Below are 22,987 nucleotides of genomic sequence, written 5' to 3' on the forward strand. Positions count from 1 at the left end.
ATCTCCTTACTTAATGCACATGGATCATGTTATGACCAGACAATGATCAAAATCACTTCTGCCTCCTGCAGTGTTCTGGACATACTAGATCTGGAATTAACCTGGACATTACAGGTGAAGTTTTTTGGCTTTTCAGACTTCAAAAGACATCTTATAAGGGAGATAAGATATTGTATAAAAGAGACAACTCTGCTGATCCAAGAAAATATGTGCATATTTAACAAGTCAGGTTTTCCGTTGTCTTGTTCTCTTGATAGAAGTTTTGAGCAAGTTAAAGACTCTTAATGCAGCCCTTATATTCAATATAAATATTCTTTTATATTCAATATGCAGCCAGTTATAATCAATAAAATTATCTGAAGTTGCTGGAAAGGAAACACTGCCAGCAGATGTTAATATTTCATGTGGAGTCAGTGGAGCTATTGATATTTGTAAGGAGGATTGAATTGAGTGTTTGCAGTGCTGGACAGAGAGAGAACAGCACAACAAGAGGTGTTGTACCCTTGCACACTGAACAAGAGCAGAATTCAGAGCCCTTGAAATTTGACAAGCAGTTATGATTCAATTCCCATCAGCAGAAATGCTTAAAGGCTGGGACAGGATGGGAAAATGTCCCTGGGAGTGCCCAAGGCCAGGCTGGATGGGGCTTGGAGCACCCTGGTTTAGCAGAAGGTGTCCCTGCCCGTGGCACAGGGTGGCACTAGATGAGCTTTAAGGTCCCTTCCAAGTCATTCTATAATGCTATGATTCTAAAATGGTAAGGATGTTGGTGAGAAAACTTGACAGAGAGAGGTGGTCAGAGCAGCAGCAGCAGAAACAGGGTCTTGGTAGTATTGGAAGATGGAATATTTGCAATACTGAAATTAATACAGTATGGATTTACTTTCAGGCTCACAGAAAAAAAAAAAAAAAAAGTCAAAAAAATTTCTTCATAACTGTAATCACTTATGGAATATTTAACAAATTGCACCCAAACTTTGAGGCAGACATTTATTACAAGGGCCATTGATAGTAAGTAAAGAAGCTGCAGACCATTTTCCATCATAACAGCTCTTTGGATAAGCAGTAACTATAAAACTGGGATGCAATAAGGGAGGAACAGGTGCTGTTTTAGAGCAGCGTGATTTAAGTACAGGCAATAAAATATGCAGAGCCATAATCAGAATTTTGACTGGTTTTAAGTGCTTGAGGCCATGTTGATATAAATAACTGCATCAGGTTTTCCTATAGAGCAAGAGCTAAATTAAGTGGTTTACAAACAGAGGAAAAGGGTGACTTATTTGTCATGGCACTGCTTGATCTGTGACAAAAATAGAAAGGGCCAACTGTGCCACTGCTAGACATGAAGCCAACACAACAGGGCCTGAGGTACAGCTGCTGAATACAGCGAGGCCAGCAGAGTCTATCAAAACAACAGGAAACATATTTCTTTCTCAAATTCAGCCCAGCATCTTGGCAAACTCCTCCAGAAGGTTTCATGAAGCAAGAATGTTTGCCTCACAGAAGGGCTGTACTTCTTCCTGAAGGCCATGACTCTTATTCCAGCTGCAAACATCTGTCCCTCAAGCTGTGCCTGCCACACTAAAAGGATCTGCTCAGTCATCTCAGGGAGCTAAGGTCCCTTCTCAAGTGATTAAAGGCTGGCAGAAGTCATGGTGATTTTCTGAGGTTCAGCTGGACATGGAGATGGATTTCCTTTTAGAGTACTGGGGCACTGGCAGCCCATTAATGGTTGAAAATTCCTGATTCTCCACAGCATCTGTTATCTTTGGTGCTGTCTTTAACACAGGTACTTGAGTTCTACGACAAACAGTGTCTGAAGAGGAAGGTGAGATTCTAACAAAACTAAGATATCCACCTTGGGGCTTTTCCCCTGAAATACTTTTTGTGTACCCAAGCATTTCCAGCCAAGTAAATTTGAGCATCACACACAGGGAGCTTTCTAGAAAGACACCAGTACCACCATCCTGCAGGTCACCTCCATGTCCCTTGAAGTTGTGTTCTCCTGGCAGTGGCTGTGAACAGACTGGATGTTCACACTGCAGCTGCACATAAACCAACAATGAACTGCAGTTTTCTGGTGTGCCTGGTAGAAGAAATTTCATGTGGACATTCATGTAAGAAACCCCGAGAGGCACAGAAATCTGGGGGCTTTGTGAAGACAAGGCTGGACTGCTACCACATGTTCATGACATTGCAGTGAAGTTCTTCCTCCTGAAACCACTCCTACTTCCTTCCTAATTTTGTTGCCAGACTGTTATTCCTGACAAACTGAATGAAGAAGGGCTAATTTTATCACCTGTTTTATTGTTGTTTGGGGTTTTTAACCTCCTTTGAAAAAGCTCTATGCCTACAGGGACACTCTATGCTTTACTGAAGAAATAATTAGAAAAACTAAGGGGCATTGAATTTTTATTTTTGGTCACTGCCACATGGCAGTACTGAGTGTGGTTTTGGTAGAATATAGCAGTGATTACCACTTTTACTAGTTTGTACAGCTTAAAATTAATGATCTGGGAGCTCTGTTTTTTTGTTTGTGGGTTTTTTGTTGTGGTGATTTTTTGGTTTTGTTTTGGGGTTTTTTGGGGGGGGGGGGGTTGGGGCTTTTTTTGGTTTGTTTATTTTGTTTTGTTTGTTTGGTTTGGTTTTTTTTTGCTTAGGTGATGCAGACACACAATTTCAATCAGCAGTCAGAACCAGACTGTGAACACACCAAATACTACAACTTTGAACTCCAACACTTCCCATAAAAATATTTATACTCAAATAAACATAGCATGAGAAAATATTCTAGGAAACCATCACATAAAAATTCTTCCCAAGGCAAAATGTTGAAAATTTTAAAGTTGTGGAGTAATTTTCCCAGTTACTTGCCTTTCCCACACTAAAATCCTGCTTTGTCATTTCAGGAATGAACAAAGTTTTTCAGCACACTTTCTCATGTCTTTAGAACATTAAATATGCATTAGAAATACATTATACGAAGGCATCCAGATATTTTAATAAAGTTTCAGAAAAAAATCAGATGGAAATAAAAATGAAATTAAATTGTTCTCTGCTAGATCTCTCTATATTGTGTGGTATAATCTCAGGAAAATGAAGTAATGAACCCAATGCCATGACAAATTTGTAGCCAGCAAAGGTGTCATTTTGTTAATTTTGCTCCCATTTTCCTAATACACTGCACATCCAGGAACAAGAATATCTTGAGGAAAATCTATATCACACCAATATCTCATGCAACACTAATTACACAATCTCACACCAAGCTGCTGAGCTAAAAACCAAACCAAAACAGCTCCTGGTGCTCCCAGCCAGGAATTCTCTAAGAACAAAACACCAGAAACAGAGAGGTTGTTTATGAGCAGAGGAAATTTCATCACTAAAGCTGAATCTGGGACAGCATTTTGGATGAAACACTTGTTCCTAGAAGGAATCTTTTGCAAACAAGGCCGAGATGCAGCCCAAATTTTTAGTTTTATGCCAAACATTACTATTCAGATTTTTACTGCATCTGGCACATGGGATTATTTGCTTCTTTTCAGCTTAAAATAAAATTTGAGAATTATTGACAGCATTTCCTAATTAACTGAATTATGCATAGAGGACTAGCCTCCAAATCCTGGTGCTGCTAATTTTTTGAGTTCCTTGTATTAACATACCTCACAGGGAACATCCATGATCTCTTAAGAATGAAGACTCAGCTTATAAGAGGCACTAATTAGCTAACAAATGTCAGGTTCAGCTCAATCTATATTAAAACAAGCAGAGGACTTTTCCTCCATCTCCAAACAGGACAGTGAAGTGTGAAGTCAAGTGAATGTAGTTAATCAGAAGGTTGTAACAAAAATAGGTACATCAACATCTAAATAAAAGTCTCTGTCACGTGAATATCCCTGATTATTTAATACAAACAATAGTACAAATCTGCTCTGTTCCTGAAGGATTTTCATAGCCTAATTCGTGCCAGCAGGTTAATCATTCTTGGTGTCCCACAATCAAATTCTTAACCCTCACTGGTTTTGGTTTTTGTATTAGAAATACAATCAATACAGAGAACATCAGGAGCACTTCCAGAGTACTCAGTGCTATGTGCAGCTTCCCAAACCCCAGAAAATATCTCAGATTTCTTATGGCCTCATTTTACCTCTGCTGCAGAGGGTCTAGCCTATTTCAAAATTCCATATGACTTTTGTCAGAGGCATAATTTTATTTCCAGAACTCACGGTAGAAGTCAGGCCTGCAGAGCTGAAATGAGCTGAAACTGCCTTCATGTTTGTATCTCACTTTGAATTTCACACACTAGCTTGCTGTGCAAGCAAACATTTCAGATTTGATCTGAAAATCAACAAAACACAAGGAACAGAGGACCTCCAGAGTCTTTTTATTGCCTTTTTAAAAGCAGTGGCATTTTACCTCTCATTTTGTCCCCTGAGAATACTTACATCTATATAAGATACTTTAGGAAAAGGGTAATTTAGGACACTTGCAGACTCAAATGACAGAGTGTCAAAGTACTACTATTTTCACCCATAACACCAGACATGAAATTATTAAAGCTCTATTTTCAACAGCAATTAAACAGCTAGGGAGAAATTCCAGTGCCTAAACATAGAGTTCTAGTGACATTTTATACCCCCTAAGATATAAAAAAGACAATTATTCCCAACAAATTGTCTTTTCTTATATCTGAATCAATTCACAAACAATTGTCAGTTAACCCACAATGTGGGAGAGTTCTGCTTTCTTTGGAAGCGGCAGCTAAATATCATATGAGGCATCTTAAAGCCTCTGAAATGATAACACACACTTGTGATTAGGGAACTGAGTGTGTTCTGTAAAGTCTGCAAACAAATAAATCCTAGAAAGTGGTTGAACTTAGCCTGACACAGCCACCCAAAAGAATTAATTCAGCCTCTACTGGCTGCATCTCTTTTAGAAGTAATGGAACACTTGGATGACTACACAGTGCCTGAACAGCAGAATGGAGGCGCCTCGAGGTGGGAATTCATCCCATTCTCAAGTTGAAACCTATCTCACATATTTTAGGTGCATACATATGGGATACTTGTCTACAAAAAGAGAAAAAAAAAAAAAAAAAGAAAAAAAAAGTAGCAGATTCCCCTGACCCATTTCTCTACATCCATTTCACACTGAAATGAGTCACACCACTTGTTTGCACAGATTAGCAGGAGAATCTCAGTGCTTATCTCTGATGTAGTTTCTGAAGGAGAGATGAGAAACCCCAATCCCACTTCTGGAATATGGGGATTGATCAAGATGTAGATACCTGCCTCTCAGAAGTACCACCAGACAGCCACACATATCTTCAGCCACTTATGATTAATTTGGAACTCTAAATTTGAAATTCCTGGATTTCACTGCTCTCTTAAAAACAACTAAACACAATCCCCTTAAAGAACTTGGAATTTCAAATTATATGCTCATCAGACAAAAGACTATTGCTGGAATAAATCTAAACACAATTTTATCCTACAGATGTTATATCTCAAACAGAAAAATAAATAATAAGATTTAAAAATTGATCCAAGACTTTTATGTAGGGATTTAGTGTACGAACATCACACTAATCACTCTTGAACGTTTAAATGTAATTTTTTTCATATTTATATTTTCCTAATTACTAAGAGCTGAATGGAAAAAAAAGGCAAGATTAAATGACAGGAAAGATCCCAGATGCAACAGGAATTTTGCTATGAAACTAAGTCCTGTCCACTCATAGGTAGACGTTCTCTTCATCTGAATCCCAATTGCTTTTTTTTGCTTATAATTTTCCAATGCCACATAGTCTTTTTTAGACCAATTTCCAGTTTTGAGGCTATAAAATATCTGCTTTCTTCACTTGATAGAAAGTAATCAGATATATGTATACTGGAGAGCACTTTGGGGCTCCTCTGAGTTAAAGAAATGTGAATTATTGTTGGAACAAAGTAGCAAAGCAGCAAGTCACATCCTCCCCAAGAGTGATGCTCTGACATTCTGGACAAGAAAATATAGAGGGTTATTTTCTCCTACTCATGTTATCATCTTCAACATCAGTTTTCAGTGCCTCACACAAGATCTCTTTTTTGTAGAAGAAAAAAAAAAAAAAGATTAAAATCTGAGAAAAATTGTGTGATATCAAGGGGAAAGTCTCAACACATCTTTGCAGTTTTAATCATAATCCTGAACTTGATGTATTGAAGAAACATTCATTCTGGATTTCTGATTTCATCCTCCTATTAGCAGGCAGACATCCATGAAATGTAATTCTCACACGGTGCTGAAAATGAGGAAAACAGACGGTACACACGACTATGGCAGGCACATGATTTCATTGGGCCATAAATAGCAAGTTGTGAAATGTTCTGTTCTTCTGCATTTGAATAAATATCACTATGAAGCAGATGAAGACAGGGGACCCAAGTATTTGCACTTGTGTCATGAGGAAAATGCAGTCGTGTTTCCACCCTGACAGCAGAGACAGATGATGGCAGAGCAATTCCTGAGTGTTTCATGGTTTGGAACAGCTGAGCACACATCCTGCTAGGCAAGATAATCAAATTTGGGCCAGGATCGACATTTCACCTGGTCTAGAATCTCACTCTGATCCTGCAAAGCAGAGTCAGCGTTGACTGGGGCAGGGTCCTGCGTGCAGGACTCAGCTCCTGCAGGATGAGCACGCTTTGGGCTGCTCCAGCACTCTTTGCTTCATATTTATATGCAGAAATGGGCCATCTGTGTGTCTTCTGAGATAAAATTTTGGCAGCAAAGACAACATCACACACTGAGTAATAGCCCAGTGATTCCTGGAATATACTAGCTGCAATAAAAGTAAGGATGTTGGGTAAAATTCTGGTTATACTGGTGTCAACAGAACAGCTTTGTGAATGTTAAACAGCTATTTGGGGATATCAGAAAAATGAGAAAATAGAAACCACTGTATCTGTCTTCTTATTCAAAGTTGCATCTGAGGTCACTGTTAAGATTTTGTCAGCACAACATACACTTGAGATACCAGAATACTATTATTATTTTCATTATCTAGATTCTCACAGAAACTTGCTGTTGAACATCTGAAACATCAAGTGGACTTTGATATGATACCTCTGAAATTTAAAAGCAAGTTCAGAAGTGTAGAAATAAAATCTTTGCAGGATAAACACATTTAACATTGTACACCCTTGGCACAATGTAGACTTTCACATTTACCCCTTTTTACATTTGTTCTCTCCCTTAGATAGAGCTACTTTCAATACATTATGTGCTAATTGCAATTTTTTGTTTGTTTCTTTTTCAGGATAGAAAGCTTGTTTCTATTTGCATGGTCAAAGTAAGGATATACTAAGACATATGAAATTATTCTGCTGAAACCTACTCATTGCACATAATCTTATTTCATGCCATGCTAAACAAGGGGGAAAAAACCAAACAAAAAAAAATGGTCTGTGTCTGTAAAATTAAAAAATAACTTCAATTCTGTAGCTCACTTATGAAACATTACAAATTTGGCCATCCATAAAACTTTCTCCAGAAAAGGTTTCTCCTCTCATCCAAAGCAGCAAAATGGCTATTTTCTTTTTTTTTTTTTTTTTGCATATGACTACATGTCACTATTAAGATCAGGAGATACAAACGACTCTGAAAAATTACAAAGAGCGTTCTCACGAACCTGTCAAGTTGAATGGGTTTGTGGGCTGATACTGTACAAAGAACATTAATTATCAAACAGCATGGATCCTGAAGAGCATGGCATCTGGAATATTTCTCATCAGTCAGGTGTTAGGCAGTGAATACTGGTGCAGTTTGACTGAGATCAAGGGGGTTTGTACCTACTTACACCACTGGAGGATGTTTCCCACTATAGGTTTAAAATATCTTGTCCTTTTCTGTTCTTGTATAATAAGCCATTATTTCTGCAGCCAAGGCTTCTGAAAAACATGATTTCTGTGTCAGAGGGATAAAAATACCCTTGACACATGCAGATTTCATTTAGAAAAGTATCAGAAGATTCACAGTTTGAGCTGGAATTTATTATTGATCCTTTCAGCTCGATGCCAATTTGAAATTGTGCTCTGAAACATTACACTTTCCTCACACAAATCCTTACAGCAGCATTAGGAAAAATGTAAAACCACACAATTTTAAAATGAACCACTATTTTTCAAAGTATGTTATGTATCTACTGTTAGACATATAGATTAAAAAATGAGCAGGATAAAAATTTGCAAAACTTGCATTTTCTTCTTTTTAATTTCTATTTGTCAAAAAAAATTAATTTCTGTTTTGAGAGCACCACACTGCAGTTGGAGACCACATGTAATAAGGCCTGTAGAGATAGAGTACCAATATGTAATTAACCCTTGGAAAAAGTGACAAAACACTTTTAAATCTGAAGCAAAGGTTTTCTTGAGAAGAAAAATTGGCATGACTCAACTTCTCTTCCACTCAGATTGACATGAATAGAAATTTCTGTATAAAAATTCAACTTCATTTTGTTTATGGATTCATTTCTTTTTTTGGTATAACAAAATGCCCAAATTTCTCAAACATTTAAAATTCAGAAGCCCAGAACTGCTTGGGTATTTATAGCTGTACTATATATATACCATATAGCTGTACTATGATAAAATTAAGCTCAGGAAAGAGTCTACTTGCTTGCTTTCTTCCACTGCATCCAGAGCTTTACCTGAGGTTTTACCAGCAGAGCTCTCTTTGAATTCAGGATGAGATCCCACTGACACAATTTTGGTTGGGCTGAGCACCTATGTTGCCATTTTTTAGTGGAATGGGAGAGGGCAACTTCAAAACATGAACCTTCTGACCATGTCCCTTGATTGTTCTAGTCTGGAAAGCATCTTGGAATACATGAAAAAGAGCAAACTACACCCCAAATACAGTGTCTGGGGGTGATTTCACCCCAAAGCCAAAATGCTGGTTGCAGAGGCTGGAAAGGGAGAAGTTTTGGGGACTGAAGGAAACACCCTAATGATCAATGTGGGGATATTTGTGGCTTAAACATAGTGAACACTCACTTACAACTGTTTGTGCTCACCCTATGCTTTGCCTGGCAGCTCCTAAATTTAAATTCATTCTTTTGGCTCTGACAGTTCAGCAGCCCTTGTCTGTCCCTCAGCCCTCAAACAGAAGTTTGCCTGCTGGAGCTGCAGAAGATATGTGTTCTGGGAGTTTCCAATATACTTCTTTAGCAAAAAAATCACTTTCATCAATATCTTGTCTAATAAACAGAACTCTGAAGTGAACACAGATATCTCCCAGCCTTACTCTCCTTGGCTGGTGAGGAAAATCTCCCCATAGAGGGACAGAGGGGACATGAGCCTGACTGTGTCTAACCCTCAGACATCTCATTACAGCCATTCATCTGTCAAGGACTTCATCATCTGAAACTCCACCACTTTGGAAGCCAACAAAAATTCTTACTCATACCCTTTATTCCTAAACTTTCTAAAATTTGGTTATTTTGAAAGAAAAACTATAAATGAGGAGAGAGTAGGACTTTCCTGGGGAGAATCATTTTTGGCAGCAGGCACAGTTAGGAAGCTGCAGCTGCAAGTTCCAGTCTTTGTACACCTCATTTACGACACAGCCTTTCTCTGGAATAATCCTTTTAGTGATGTTACAGCTGTTAGGGTTGTAATTCTACAGAACCAGCATATCACAGACTCCCTCTGAAATCACCAGCCATTTCAGAGGTATAAAAGAACACATTGGTCTGCAGTGGGAATTCAGTACACTAGAAAGCTTGTGAGGAAGCCTGCTTTTTAACAAGTATGTTTTCAAAGAGTCTGATTTTACAAGGCTAGTTTGTGAACTGCTGGCTAAGCAGCCAGGTGGTGCAGCTGATTCCAGATATAGCAGGTCTTAAAAATTACAACATCACTGTGTAAAAATAAGATGGGAAGAGTATAAACTCTGAAGTGGAGAAAAATTAGTTTCTATGCTTCAGATAATTTTGGAGGTTGGCTAAAAGGACTCTGGAATGTGCAACTGACCATGTGTGGCCTCTTCTGAGCAAATTTATGAATGCTCATGCATAAAGAGTCTCATAGAACCCCAGAATTCTAGAATATCCTGAGTTGGAAGGGACCACAAGGATCATTGTGTCCAACTCCCAGCCTTACAGCCTTACACAGGAGAGCCCTAACAATTCCACCCTGCCTGAGAGTGTTGACCAAACCCTTCTTGAGCTCTGTCAGGCTGGTGCTGTGACCCCTGCCCTGGGCAGCTGTTCCCCCATCATATGGGGGAAGAAACCTTTCCTAATATCCAACCTAAACCTCCTGGAACACAACTTCAGGCCATTCCCTTGACTCCTGACACTGTCACCAGAGAGAAGAGATCAGTGCCTGCCCTCCTCTTCCCCTCATGAGCAAGTTGTGCCTGTTCCCTCAGTCTTCTCTTCTCCAGGCTGAACCAGCCAAGTGACCTCAGCCACTTCTCACTTTAGAGAATTAGTTTTGTTAAATACTGAGGATTTTGAGGATTTTTTTTTTTTCCCTTGAGCATTTTTCCTCACCAACTGACACAGAAATTTTGCTTCTATGGAAAAGTTCATCTGAGCTTGACTTGACTTTTACTTAAATCAAGGACAGGTTGAACATTAAACACAGCTTGTGTTTTGACAAGAAAGCATGTCAAACCAGGTGTCAGCAGAAAGGAAAATCTTCTCTTATTCCATAAGGAAGATGAGACAGACAAGCCAATATACAGCTGGGAAGTACATACCAGGCAGAGGATGACACTACACTGATAACAACAACAATAACAAAGTATGATAATCTTTTAGAATCTAAAGGTAAGTACCTTTCAAAGAGGCATTTAGTGGATTATCCTAAAATCCTCACTATCACCATGTAGGTCAGTTAATCCAGAGTTGGGGAAAGTCCCCAGGCAGAAAAAGAAAAATAAATACCAAAATAAAGAGAAAGAAAAAAAAATAGAGTAGCAGAGAGCTGTAGAGGCACAGTACATAAGCACACACATGGACACGCATCACCTCTCTGCTCACAGAGAAAAACAGCTTCACCTCTGATCTCATTTGAACCACCAGAAGCAAATCTGATCTCAGAAGCATTCTGCAGTAGGAACATAAAGATGATAATTGAAAGTTTATTACTTAACACTTGGCAAAGCTATTTCCCATGGCAATTTGATAAATACCTTGACTTTTCTGGCCGTCATAACCTCAGACGTTTATTGCCTCATTTGCTATAACAAACGTTCAGTCACCTCCCGGCTCCCCAGCTCACGTTTAACAGACCATGCACAGGGAATGCTGCCACTGTAGAAAAAAACCCAGATGAGACTGGAATTTCAGGTGGCAGGAGAGACATCAGCTTTTCAGATAACTGCAACCCATCTCACACTAGGAAAGCTGCTGAGCTGAAGCACAAATCCTGATTAAACAGGCTGGGGAAGCAGAGGTTCCTTTCTGCTGGCTTCCAAATCACAGAGAGGGCAGAGACCCACACCTTCATGAAATGCCATAGGGCAGCCAGGAGAAAGCATTGTGGGTGACCTCACTAGGACTGTTCACATTAAGTATTTATTGCTTTATTTACTCCAAGCCAGTCCTTGATTAGGCTTGATAATCCTTGATAAGGTCATTTTAGACAGCAGAGCTTTGCAATAAAAAAAAAATTATTGGGCTAGGGGAATCCAGTCTCAGAGTAAATAATATGCCTCCAGAGAAGTGAGACTTTTATGGCCAAAAGGATAAACAGAATGTGGGCTGACACTGCCACCAGTCTGAGTTCCCTCTGCTCTTTGATGAATTAATGAATTAATTGCTCAGAGGCACAGGGCATTAGAGCAAGTCAGGGTTCTCCTCCCTTCTGTGTGGCATCAGGGCCAGCATGTTCACAGCCAGCAATGGAAAAATATGTATTTTGTATTTTGTATTTTTTGTATTTTGAGGGTATCTTGGAGAAGAGATAGAGAAATATCTTGATATTTACTTGAGAATTATGGGGAAAACGTTGCCATTGACAAAGGTATCCTGCTTCAGTGAGGTTGTGCAGCTCACTCATTGCAGCTCACTCCAATCACCGGGTATTTGGGATCACCAGGTGTATTGTGCCACTTGCACAGGCACAACCTGCCTTCCAAACAGTGTCTGCACATGGAGGTGGTGACTGGGCAGCAAATCTGTCCCAAGTCACCTCTCAGTGACAGTAAGTGGCACCTGTGGCACCAATATGGGTAGCACCCACAACTCCAGCAGCCTCCACATCTGGAGAGATTTTATCTTTTATGAAAGGAAGTGAAATGTAACAAATTCTCAAGTTAATGAAAAGAGAAATGGAATTTTCCAACAGAAAGCAGATAATACTCTTAAAATCAATCAAGGTGGAAAGGACCTCCAAGATCAACAAGCCCAGCCTTGAACCAGGTACCACTACACCCCCTAAACCATACTGCAGAGTGCCAGGTCTACTCACTCCCCAGGCACTTCCCAAGATGATGACTCCACCATTTCCCTGAGGATCCTTTTCCAATGTTTAACACTGTTTCAGTGAAGTTTTTCCTAATACCCAACCTGAACCTCCCTGGTGCAACATCAGATCATTTCCCTTTGTCCTATCACTAACTGCGTATGAGATAAGGAAAAACATACATGAAAGATGATTGCAGTGGAAAATTTCAGACCTGTTGTTATCAGAGCTTACGTTGGTGCTTGGTACTTCCAGTACCTAAGGAAAGATCAAAGGACCTCAAAAAGCCAATGGATTATAATTTCCTATGGAGCCAGTATTAGAAGTTTGTTCTTTGGTCTGCATTTCTCTGATATTATTCTAATTAGCTGCATTATGATGGGGGTGCCTGGAGGCTGAATTATTTCAGTTCACCAGGGATGCCTGCTGAATTAATTTTTAAACAATACATTTTAAATATTTACTGAAGTTGTTAAGAACCTGCAACAAGATGCCAAAGCTGTCCTTAACAAGAAGGATTCGACCATTTTCTAAAAAGTTCTACTTGTTTTATCATTCAACCAAAGTTCAAAATTAAGGGGAAATATTAGCCTGTTTTTGTAATAACTCTCCAACCTGAAAGAACATGTGATGTGGGTTTTTTTCATTTCTTTTATCTGCACATTTCACCTGGAGACATTTCTGGTGAGAGAATTAATTCTTTTAGTGATAAATTCCACAGCCTGGATTAAGAGAAAAGAGAGGACAAAGTCAAAGAAAAAGTAAAATGGTGAAAATGTGATTAATTTCAAAATACTTTGCTCTTTGCTTGAAATTTGAGATCTCAGATTCAAATTGATATAGAAATGTTCATCTTCTGGTACATAAAGGCAAAACAGGAGGAAAAATAGATTTTTAAGTTTTAAAGGTTATGTAAAACACAAAATTATTTAATTCTGAAGCTTAAAACTGAGTAACGGAAGTGTTTATATACAGTAATTTCACGAATACAAGCCGCACCAATTTGACTAAGATTTTGCTCCTAAACCGGAAATGCGGCTAATAATCAGGAGCGGCTAATACAACCTGAGAAGTGCCTGCCAGAGTGCTGAGCCGAGCAGCTGCAAAGTCGGCATTTTGCGATTGTTACAAATCGCTACTTTGTTGCACTGCGGGTGGAGCCTGGCTCCCTGTAGGCAGCACGGGGGGCGGGGAGAGAGGCGGGAGAGCTCTCTTTCCTCCTCTGCCACAGCCCAGGGGAGAGACGGGGGGGGCCCGCGCCGCCATTGCCGCGGCCCGGGGAGGAGAGGGGGGACCCGGGCAGCCCCTACCGCGGCCCGGGGAGGGGGGGGGAAGCCCGCGCCGCCATTGCTGCGGCCCGGGGAGGGGGGGGGAAGCCGGCGCCGCCATTGCTGCGGCCCGGGGAGGGGGGGGGAAGCCGGCGCCGCCATTGCTGCGGCCCGGGGAGGGGGGGGGAAGCGCCCGCCGCCATTGCTGCGGCTCGGGGAGCCGACGGGAGCCCCGCGCTGCCATTGCTGTGGCCCGGGGAGCCGACGGGAGCCCCGCGCAGCCATTGCCGCGGCTCGGGGAGCCGACGGGGTGCTTTGTCCCCGCCCGCCGCCGCCCCGGCAGGAGCGGGGAAACTCCGTCCCTGCCCGCCGCCGGCGCCACGGGCGCGGGAAAGCTCCGTCCCCGCCCGCCGCCGCTGCCGTAGGAGCAGGGGAAGCTCCGTCCCTGCCTGCCACCACGGGGCAGCGCCGACCCGGGGTGACCGAGCCCAGGGGCAGCGGCGGCTGTCCCCGAGCGGCAGCACCGGGCTGGGCCACCTGGCCCCGTCAGCGGCCCCTAGCGGGCCGAGCCTGCACAGCCTTAGCTCAGCCAGTAAACCCCGCCCTCCCGCGGTTCTGTTACTGATTGCACGCGGGTCCTCGCTGCGAACGACAAAGCGGCTTATATTCGTGTGCGGCTTATCTATGGACAAAAACCAAAATATTTGCCAACACCCAGAGATGCGGCTTATAGTCAGTGCGGCTTGTATTCGTGAATTTACTGTACTCCTTTGTATCTATTTTGATCAGAATTGAAATTGGTGTTCAGAGAGGCTGTGGGATCTCCATCCATGCATTTGCTTGAAGATCACCTGGAAATGTCCCTGAGCAATCTAACCTAAATTTGCAGGTGGCTTTTCTCTAAGCAAGATGTTTTGGGTGACTTTTAGAAGTCATCTTAAAGCAGTCTATGATTCTGTTTTTATAAATGATAAAGCGTCTTGGAAGACCTTCAGTGAAATTACAAAGCATGGTGTCCATTTCCAAGAAGCAAACCCATTTGGTCCATCCCTCCTGCAGGTCCAAATTTCTCTGTGGATTTAGAGATGCAGAGAGAGAAAGTCACAGATGCAAGGACATGGCTGAATGGGACCCTGAGCAGTGCCCCTGACCATGTTCTACATAGACTAGATCCCACAAAAGCAATATTAAATAATTCATCAGAGAAAAAGGTTAGATTTTGAATCAAAATCAATGGCAAATTTAGGAGCTTCCTCTGGCAGACTTTCCCTGGAACAATATTGGACAAGGTTTTTCTTATTCTTTTTTGAGAGGCACAGAGTATTTTTTTCTGTTACTCTTTTTCTAAGAAATTCTTTTGTCATTGCTGATGTTTTTCAGTTGGTTTCAGTTCTACTGTTTATTCCCCCTTCTCAAATGAAAATTTCATTACAATCAACACTTACTTGCATTATTTCTACCTTTTGTGATAAAACCAGCATTTTTCCAATAGGAAAATATTTTTTGACAATTTTTTTTCCCCTCAGCCTGATCTGTAATATTTATTCAGCCCAGTGTATTGACCTTGGCTGGATGCAGGGGCACATCAAAGCCAGACTGTCACTTCCCTCCTTGGCTGGACAGGGCAGGAAGAAATTAAGATGGAAGGCTTAAGGTGGGTTGAGATAAGGACAAGAGAGATCACTCACCAGTGCCCATCACAGGCAAAACAGATGTGACTTAGGAAAAAAATTAATTTATTACAAATCAAAACAGAGTAGTATAATAAGAAAAAACCTAAATCTTAAAACACCTTAGCCCCCATCCTTCTTTTCTTCCTGGGTTTAACTTTGCTTCCAAATTCTCAGGGGTGCAGGAGGATGGGGATTGTGGTCAGTTCCTCACATGTCGTTTTGGCTCAGTGGGAGGACCCCAAACATTCTTCCCCTGCTATATGGGGTTCCTCCCTGGGGAGACATCCTTCATGACCTCCACCCTGAGTCCTTTCCACATCTTTCATGCTGCAGCATGGGTCACAAGTTCTGGCAGCAAACCTGCTCCACACAGGCTCTCCACGGGCTCAGAGCCTCCTCTGGATACATCCAGCTGCTCTGGAGTGGGGTCTCCATGAACTGCAGGTGGGTCTCTGCTCTTTCCCCATAGACCCCTGAGCTGCAGGGGAACCTCTGCTCCAGCACCTGGAGCACCTCTTCCCTCTTCTCCCTCTTCCCCCAGCCCTGGTGTTTCCAGAGCTGTTGCTCTCACATATTATTATCACTCCTCTCTCTAGCTGCAGCTGGACAGGATTTTTGCCCCAGTTCTTAAACACATTATCCCAGAAGTGCTTCCACCACCACTGAGGGTCTCATCTTTGGCCAGCTGTGGGTCCATCTTAGAGACTGGCTCTGTCAGACACAGAGGGAGTTTCTGGCAGCTTCTCACAGAAGCCACCCCTGCAGCCCCCCTGCTAACAGAACCTTTCCACACAAACCAGGGCAGCATTGTGCTGCCTGCTCAGTCACTGCAATGCCATTGCTCAATGGGCACCAAATGAAAATTAAAATAACCTAAGAACAAAATCCTCATCTGGCCTGAAGCAGTGGAGATGAAATCAATAGATCTATGCTCAACTACATGTAAGGGCCAAGGCTGTAATGTGATGTACAAGGTTTACAGCAACCCCTCAAAACCAAACACTTCTTTCTATTAGAGGATTCACATCTTAACCATTATTAGGAAAGCCTTCTTATCTTCTAACTCAGCTCTGCAGAGTCATTTCTCATTTGTTTCCTTCTCTGCTTATCTAAGTATTTCTATTCATATGCTATTTTGATATCAACATCACCAAGCTAATTTAGTGGGCTTTCTTGGTTCCCAGATGAGGAATTACATGGGTTTGGTAGGAGTGAGCACTCATTCAGGTGATTTGAAGTAGCTCCTCTGTGCTCTGTGTTATTTTCATTGATTTGGACAAATCCAAAGACCTGCACCTGATGCTGAAAGCAGTCCAGTATGGGTCCAGCACAGTTTTAGTCTAACTAAGGTGTTGCTCAGAACACTCAGGATTTATACAAAAAGCAGATTAAATCCTTGATGTACGAATTCTGTCACTTTTTCTGCAGTAAGAAACTTTCCTACAACAGTTTTCTCTGTCCATTGAAAACCCTGCATAAACAATAGAGAATCACCTTATATACAAGGGGAAGTTGATAACATCAGACAAAAATATTTAGTTTAGATGACAACAGGCATAAAATGAAGCAAAGTAAATTATGATCAGAGGTAAGGGAAATATTTACTCTGGGTGGTTTCGCTTCAGTAACTTGCCCAGAGAGCTGATGGAATCTCAATCCCTAGAGATATTTTAAAACTCTTCAGGACATGGGCCTGTGCAACTGAGTATATCTTCAAAGGCCTCCCTGCCTTGGGCATGGGATGGGCCAGTTCTCCAGGGGTGCTTTCCAAATGAAATTAGTAAGGATATGACAAAGCTTTGCAGTCCTTTGCAGTCATGACATGCTGACAGACAGCTAAATCTAGTCATGGTGCCTGGCTGTAAATCTGCAGCATAAAGATGATCCTCCCAAGAGGCACAGATAAATCAGGGCATTTAAAACTGCACATCTGTGTTGTTACAGCAGGAGGAATAAAAGGGGAAAGGGTATTTGTGCTGAATTTGCTGGCGTATGTAGAGAAATGTCATCAACTGTAGAGAAACTCACCAACTGTGGAGAAATTCCACAGCAGAGCTACTGTGGCTCGTTCTACAGGAGCAAGAATATTTCAGAACAAAATTAAATTAATAACTCATCAGTCATAACTGTAAGAAAAAAGTGTTACACAAAGGCTATCAGGTCCACCTCCTCAATGTCCTTTCCTATACCCCAGGACTCTGCAACATCCCAAACACAACCTGAGAACAATCAGACAGGCAAGACTGGCTGTTAGCACTGTCTCGAGAGGGAAGTGGGAGGAAGTGCTGCAGCTTTCTGAGCTTTCACAGCAGGGCCCTGGCAAACACCTACACAGAGCTGCTCCCAGCTGTGAGGCTCACAGCTGGTACAGACCCACCTGGATCCCTCTGAGCTCCTCAGCCCTGCAGGGTGGGAGCAGGGGGAATAAAGCAGCGCCTGTGAGAGGAGCCCAGGATGGAGAGCAGTGCTGCAGGATGCTGTACAACACAGGGATCTGTGGCCTGGGACATCCTAGGGTCAGGCTGCAGAGGTGCTGGACTGCAGGATGCACAAGCCAGGGGACCCTCCTTGTTCCTTGCCTCATACTGCCCATGTCAGCCACTCTGTAAAGTCAGGGCTAAGAGCAGGAGGGAAGAAATGAGGCTGAAAGTCCCGATGCCATTGGTGCAGGGCTGACTAAACAAAAAGACTCTGAGGGTTGCAAACTTAAATCCATACCTGTGTATATACATTGCAGCAACATGTGGACAAATTAATGGACTGGGTCAGCCCCCCAAAAAATCTCCACAGTATTCTAGCACTTTCTGTATTTACATTTTGAGCCTAATTTAAGATATTGAGAGAAGGCGAAACCTGGAAATATTGACTAGTGCCTTTCATTTCCTCACTTGACAGAACTTTGTTTTAAATTGTAGGTAAATTATCTCTGGAATAAAAACTTAGATTAGATTGTGTTAATTAGACACAATTAGATGTATTAATTGCAAGTTTACCATTTTCTTCACTGCTAACATCTATAGTCTGGCCTTTGCAGCAGAGAGATCAGAACCTTTCTCCTGAGTTCTCCTCAAAATTTGTTTTGTGAAAGAGATGAACAAAGGTGAAGAGTCTAAAGGATAAATGAGAAGACTGAAAGGTGATATAAGTTTCCTGGCAGGATAATATAAAGATCAACCTCCATGAAAATGTTTTTCCTCTCGTCACTCTATCCTTCACCACTCTTAATGTATAAAGGAATAGATATAAAACATATCTCAATGTATTAAAGATACTAGCAGATTTTTTTATCTTCTCCAAGTTTTAAAAGAAGAAAGATCTCTATTTCATATAAAATTATAAATTTGGAGGGGTTTCAAGACACATTGTCTCCAACTCCACTGTCATTAATGTTTAATGTTTTTAATACAAAACAGGACAATTTTAATAAATCAATAAAAAGCCAGTCTAAAACTTGAAGCCTTCTACAACCTTGCCAAACTTCTCTCCTGGGAGAAGGGAGATTAATTGCTGTTCTGGGTAGCCTTCTCTAGCAATCAAACCACCTGAATAGAGAATATAAAATTCCCAAAATCTCTTGGATGGCACTTGAGCTTTGATGTTACTTAACTCTAAATGTGAGAGGAGGCGTGGGGGCTGCAGCTGTAAGAGCACTGCAGGCAGAGCACAGGTTTTCTGTCTCTGCTCACCTCTCCTTTAAAGAGCTTCTGAACACCTGCAGCTCACATTAACTGCAATTTGTGGAAGCCAAACCATTCTGGGAATCAGCCCCAATGCCCACACAACAGCGTGCATTAAAATGAAGCACTCTGGTACTTCAACATCAGCAAGTCACTAATAATTTAAATAACTAATAATTACTGAAAACCACCTGTATACAGCCCGCCTGAAAGGCTTCTATTGCTGAAATACAAAGCAAGCAAATGCCTCACTCTTTCAACATCTAATTTAGCTTAATATGCTATCTGCACATCTGCTTTTTCAAAAAGCTATTAAACAAATTATATTGTAATACATCTTTTTTTTTTTTCTTTTTAAACAACCCACCAATTCAGAATTTACTCACATCCCTCTGTATAATTTTTGTGCCAGGAATAGACTGAAATACTGATAAAGCCTATTTAGGAGCTATTCAGTGTTGCTAAGAGGATATCAACACAACTGTTAGCCAGAACCAGTCACAGTAGAGAATAGGAGAATAATGTTTCAGTGGATTTTTTATGTAGCCTCATAGCCTAAATCAAAGGAACAATAGAAGCTATTTTCTTTTGTTGTTAAAATTTCCCATTAGCAGTTCGATGTCGTTAGTCGGTTGAACTGGCATTTGTTCTAAACAATCCACCAAAGAGTTGTTTCAGTGCAGTCAATAAATCACCATTAGTCTCATACAGGAAACAAAATATGATTTGCAAAACACAGCACGAGCACTGATGTTCATTATAACGGGCGTGTAGTCACCTACACAACAAATGTGGGATCACATCAGCTCCAACACACACAAGATTACTGTGTCTGCAGAAGAGCAGGATGGTGCATCAATTCCCCTTCCAACCTGAGTGCAGCTGCACGTGGCAAATGTTGGAAATTCCATCATTTACATTTACTTGTTGCACGTATCCCCAGCTGCCAAGGTGGCTTAGCAATGTGTTTTGATGTTGCTTTAAGGAGACCTTCAGAACTTCAGATTTGTACAGTCATGTGTTTGTTCATTTTACCTGGGTTGACAGCATCCATGGCATTGTCAGGAGGCAGAAAGTCCCCCAGGATTTTTAAGCATACTGGCACTTTCCTATCAACACTAACCACTGGACATTAAAATGATGAGAGCTGTAGAATGCTAACCAAAGTATTGAACTTGACTTCTCCTGCATAAAGCAACATCATGGGGCTCATCAGTTTTAAAATAGTTGTGAGCTATGATATACAACTTACTTTTTAGTAGATTACCTACCTAAGTGTGCAAAATTTATTTACAAATAGCTGTGTTTTGTTGGTTTTTATTGTTTTGTTTTTGGTTTTTTGTTTGTTTGGTTTTTTTTTAAGAAAGAGTAAAGACAAAGAGATATTTATTTCTTTTATTTAAAGTGAAAAGTGAAGAAGGCTGAAGGAGAAACTGAAAAGGCACAGTGTGTCACCTGACATGTGGATGATTCCCCCATCTGTGAATTTAGGTACAGATGGCCCAGGGGGATCTTGGAGTGTCACTTTGGAAACATTCCAACCCCACCTGGATGTGTTCCTGTGTCACCTGCTTCAGGTGACCCTTCCTTAGCAGGGGTTGGACTGGATGATCTCCAGAGGCCCCTTCCAGCCCTAAAAATTCTGTGATCTATAACCTATATGACTACAGACCACCTGTGTGACTACAAACAGGATTACAGAAGCATCTTTTTGTTTCCTTGTTGTGAGGTGCTGGCTCTACTGTTACTGTTGTTTCCTTATTGTTTAGTTGCCATCTGAAGATATAAAAGGACTGGTTTCACAGGAGACATACAAAATAACTTAAAAAGGGAAGAAAAGTCAATTTTATATGGTTAACATCATGTGTGAAAAAAAATATTGTTAATTTCGGAAGTTTGTAATAAAAGCATTCCAATTTTAACACCTGGGTTTTTTTTCTTTCCTATGGTTGCATGAAAGATTAAAACAAACAACCAATTCCCTAATTAAAAATCAAAAATATTAAAAATATATGTGAAAATAATACATTATGCAATCAAATTTTGAGAAGCTGATTTTTCTTCCCTTCTTGAGTTTCAGCTTAGAGCACTTTTATACTTTTTTACCAGCATATTAGAAATATTCTCAGGAAAAAGGATGATTTCAGAGGGCAGGGACACTTGCAGACAAGAGAAAAAAGGCTGCACACACAGCCTTGACAAATTGGTATCACAGAATAAAGGCACCACACCCAAAATGAAGATTTTAAACGAATTGATTCAAATCCTTTCAACCTTTCCCTTACATATGAACACTGTATTTTAAATGACAGCAGAATTGCTAGCTCTCCTCTTTAAAACCCTCAGACCAACAAGCAGACAACAGGAAATGTGAATATTGGCTGAACCTGTGCTGCAGGAACAAGATCTGAAGGATACCAGGCTGCTTTGGCTCTAATGCACATGAAAATTGACCTTAGGAGCTGTGCTTTATTGGCCAGCACACAAATGGCACAACAGGTGAACAGGACTCTGTACAGGAGGAGAAATGAGTTGTTGTTTCCTCCTTTCTCCATGCTAAAATTCTCCCTCCACACTGAGGAAATTCCACTTCTTGGCTTGATGAGTCAGAAAAGAAAGGAAGGAAGAAGAAAATAAAAATAAATTCTTCCTTTTCAGTGCATTTGATATGTGAGAAATCAATATTCAGTCATGGACTGCATCTGATCTGCAACTTCAAACCCAATAATCCAGTCTTGATGCTTCAAACAGGGTTTTAGCAGTGGAAGGCCAAGCTTAGCCCTAGAACCACACACTGTGTCAACCCAGAATGCCAATATGGTGATATGAATTCAGGCATCTAACCAACAAAGATGGGAGATGAAACATCATGGAGCTTGTCTTGAATTTGAAGTACCCAAAATAATTCTGTTTTAGGTAAATCCATAATTGAATTCTTCATCTTTCCATCCACAGTCAACACTTGAAAGCAACAAAGCAACTCCCATCCCCTGCTTCCCAGGGATTTTCACACTAAAATATATAAAGTTCTTATATTTTGAAACACATAAAGTTCCAGCTGTGTGGAGTGAGTGGATTATTACACTTTAATGCAGCAAGAAGTGCACACAGGAGGGATCTACATGCTGCACTTTGTGAAGTCAACATCTTCATTCCTCTGTGCCTGTCAGCCCAGAATGCTCTGTCACTACAAAAAGGTGGCTAAATGTTTTAATAGGAAGCAGTGTTTACTTCTTCAGTCCTCGGGAGGGAGATGGAATAGCTGAGTACTTGAAAATTGCAAGATGTGAAGATAGATTGGAATTTGAAGATTTCTGTAGTGAATTGACCACAGGCATCAGAATACAAGAAATGCTATGGCTGAGGATTTAAGGTATGTTTGCTACAGGCTAAAGGAAGAAATTGAGAGTCACAGAATGGCTGGAAGAGATCTTCAAGCTCATCTTGTTCCAAACCCTGCCATGGGCAAGGACACCTTTCACCAGACCACATTACTCAAAGTTCCATCCAACCTTGAACACTTTCAGGAATGGGGCAACCACAACTTCTCACACTATATTTTCACCAATATGCATACATACAGCCAAAAAATGCACCTGCACAAAATTGTACACAAAATTATATATGTTGTTTTATATAATGTGAGTGCAGGGAAATTCTTTGTGTCATTTCCATGCTTGTTGCTTTTTCAATTATACCTAATGGCAAGATCTAAATGTTTTGAAGACCATTTTCCTGATTTTTATCAGCATGGCTAGCAATCCCCATGACAGAAGTGATAATTTCAGGATTTTGTTCCACAGCTGAGCCAGTGTCTGAAAATATCCCAAGTGCTTCCCCAAAGGACAGAGATGGTGAATGAAAACTTGTATAAACATGACAAATGCATGTCAACACTGGAAAGCAGACCTTGC

General features: G+C 40.9%; 1 protein-coding gene across 4 annotated transcripts in view; it reads right to left on the minus strand.

The window, feature by feature from the left end:
* The window catches only part of FAM135B (family with sequence similarity 135 member B), a 219,138-nt gene that overhangs the window by 166,001 nt on the left and 30,150 nt on the right, over positions 1-22,987 (minus strand). Inside the window, exon 2 of one of the 4 annotated variants that reach the window (XM_033076055.2) lies at positions 11,182-11,302. The exons of the other annotated variants lie outside the window; for them this stretch is intronic. The gene's annotated coding sequence lies outside the window, so the exon portion shown is untranslated. The remainder of the gene's footprint in view (positions 1-11,181; positions 11,303-22,987) is intronic. 4 annotated transcript variants of the gene reach the window in all.

This window comes from Catharus ustulatus, chromosome 1 (assembly GCF_009819885.2).
Source record: "Catharus ustulatus isolate bCatUst1 chromosome 1, bCatUst1.pri.v2, whole genome shotgun sequence".
Taxonomy (NCBI): domain Eukaryota; kingdom Metazoa; phylum Chordata; class Aves; order Passeriformes; family Turdidae; genus Catharus; species Catharus ustulatus.